Source organism: Triticum dicoccoides, chromosome 2B, assembly GCF_002162155.2.
Source record: "Triticum dicoccoides isolate Atlit2015 ecotype Zavitan chromosome 2B, WEW_v2.0, whole genome shotgun sequence".
Taxonomy (NCBI): Eukaryota; Viridiplantae; Streptophyta; class Magnoliopsida; order Poales; family Poaceae; genus Triticum; species Triticum dicoccoides.
The window spans coordinates 646,384,285-646,387,392 of NC_041383.1; positions in this window are offsets into that span (position 1 = coordinate 646,384,285).

Here is a 3,108-nt window from a genome sequence, read left to right on the forward strand (position 1 = left end):
GCCAGCCGCCTCGCCCCGACCCCCCGCCGGCCTCCCAGCCCCGACTCCGCGCCTCCCCGCCCCAACTCTGGTCGGCCCTCTCGAAGGTGAAAATTTTATGTATTTTTAGTGTTTTTAGTAATTTTGTAGCTAGTTAGATAGATATTTAGAAATTTAGATAGATAGTTATATAGATAGTTAGATAGGTAGATAGTTAGATAGGTAGTGAGATAGTTACATAGGTAGATAGTTAGATAGATAGTGAGATATGTAGTAAAAAAAATTGGTTAGATGAGATGCTATATGTTGCATATCTTGCAAAAAAATTGGTTGGATGAGATGAATCAATGATTATGACGAATAGGTCATAATGATGATGATGAATATGTGATGACGATGATGAATATATTGTTAATGTTGTTAGTTTTATTGCCTACATGATGCAAAAATAAATGAATGCATTTTTAAATGTTTTAAATATGCTCTATTAGTTGTGATGTTCTAATTTTTTGTCGCGACGGAATTTGTAGGCTTTGTGGTGTTGCATTTCATCGGAGTGACCGTTGTACGACACGTTGGTCCCCCTGAGCATCCCTCTGCTGTTCGACTACTTCCTCTACAGCTGAGGGTGAGCTACAAGTCCATCTCCTCCATTTTTTCATATCACTAGATTTCATTCTGAAGTCAACTGGCGTAACCTAGGCGTCTCCCGTCCGAAAGGGTTGCATCGATAAATATGCATTCAATTGCATATTTATCACCGTGGCTCTTTCGGATTGTCCAGCGTTTTCGACGGACAGCCCGAGGATGTGTAGATTGGGTATGTTCTCCATGTTCTACCCCGTTCCGAGACAGGATTTCGGCGGCGCCTCCCCATTGTTCTCTGGAGCACATTCTCTCGGCTATTTGCCGAGATGTGTATCTGGAGAACAGCGGGGAGGTGCTGCCGAAATTTTGTCTCTAAATGGGGTAGAATGGAGAGCGTACTCAATCTACACATCCTCGGGCGGGATTAGGACCCATCATTACCTATTAGAGATGTAGGCGGTAGAAACTAAAAATTTGATGTGATTAATTTAAGTGAATCCTTAATTATGTTGTGTGGCTTGCAAAAAAGCAGAGGATGGCACATAATCAGTGGATGTACAGTCGGAATCGAGTAACATCAGAGTGGATCGCGAAAACCGATGTGTATTTGAAGGAGATATTCCGTCGTCCAATGAGAATTATCCCACCATGCCCCTGTGCGAGATGTGCCAGACGTCACCGTAGAAATCAGACGGACATGAGTGAGCACCTTCGCACGCACGGATATATGCCAAACTTTGACATGCCGCCGATAAACATAGCCGAGCAAGACCGTGGTAGAGAGGAGGTGATGCGACAACACATCGATGGATATGAGGACGACGGGGTCAGGGACATGCTAGATGATGTCATTGTTGCAGAAATGGCAAATGTGACACCTTCAGAGAATGATCCGGAGGAGCCGGAGGCAACCGCAAAGGCCTTCTTGGAGGTCTTGGCCTCGTCGAAGAAACCTCTTTATGCGGGTGCGAAAATATCTCAGCTGGATGCCATCTCGCAACTGATTGCAGTCAAGGATGAGTACAGCTGTAGCCAGAAATGCTTCGAAGCATTCCTGGGAGTATGGGCTAACAGCCTCCCTGAGGGTCATGAACTGCCGAAAAGCATGTACGATACAAAGAAAATCATGAAGGCACTCTCTATGGATTATGAGAAAATAGATGTTTGCCCAAAGAATTACCTTTTATTTAGGCACGAGTATGCAGATGACAAGTATTGTAGGAAGTGCGGTTCGTCTCGGTACATTGAGGTGGTCGATGAGGATGGTGAGAAAAAGCAGCTAACCATCCCTGTTAAGGTTCTTCGGTATCTTGATTTTATAAAAAGACTGCAGCGCCTTTTCATCACGAAGGAGTCTGCCAAAATGATGAAGTGGCACAAGGAAGGTATAAGGTACAATCCAAAAAAAATCGTACATCCATCAGGAGGGGAAGCACGGAAGTCGTTCGGTGAAGAATACCCCGAGGAAGCAGCCGAGGCTGGGAATGTCAGAATAGCCATATCAGGTGATGGGTTGAATCCATATGGTATGTCATCAAATCCATACAGCTGCTGGCCTGTGTTTGTAATTCCGCTCAATCTTCCTCTCGGTGCCCTAATGCAACGGAAGACCATGTTCTTGTCGCTCATCATTCCGGAGCCTGAATACCCGGGGAAGCAATTGGGTGTGTTTATGCAGCCGCTGGTGGATGCTTTGCACCATTCTTGGTACTTTCCGAGGTTGACATACGACCGGGATCTGCAGAGAAATTTCTTGATGAAAGTTTGGTTGCACTATTGCATGCATGACTTTCCCGGCTATGCTCTATTCTGCGGATGGTGTACAAGTGGGAAGATGCCATGCCCAGTGTGCATGCAGGCTCTGCGAATGATTTGGCTGAGTAAGGGTGGCAAGTATGTAGCCTTTGACTTGCATCGACAGTTCCTCCCTCCAGACCATCCAGACAGGGAAGACAAGAAGAACTTCACGAAAGGCCGGGTTGTTCATGAAGTAACCGAGATTCCAACATTTTCGGGGGCAGATGTTCTTGCTCAGCTAAAAGCTCTCAAGCCTAAAATCAAAGGCAAAGCCAAAGGCAAAGCCAAAGGCTTCGAGGGATATGGTGAGACGCACAACTGGACTCACATTACCCCCTTCTCGCAGCTTCCCTATTTCAAGGACCTCAAACTTCCTTACAATATTGATGTGATGCACACCAAAAGAATGTGGCAGAGTCCCTTTTCCACACGATCCTGAACATTCCTGATAAGACGAAGGATAACGTTAAAGCTAGAGCCGATCAACAGAGAATTTGTGATAGACCACGCCTGAACATGAAGCCTCCCAGAGGCGGTCGAAAAAACTGGTTCAAGCCAGATGCTGACTTTGTCCTTAAACCGCCAGAAAAAAAGAAGTACTTATCTGGCTGAAACAAATTTTGAAGTTCACCGATGGTTATGCATCGAATATAAGTAAGGGAGTCAATCTTTCAACGGGCAAAGTGGCCGGCCTGAAGAGTCATGACTACCATGTATGGATTGAGCGGGGGGAGAGCCTCTAGA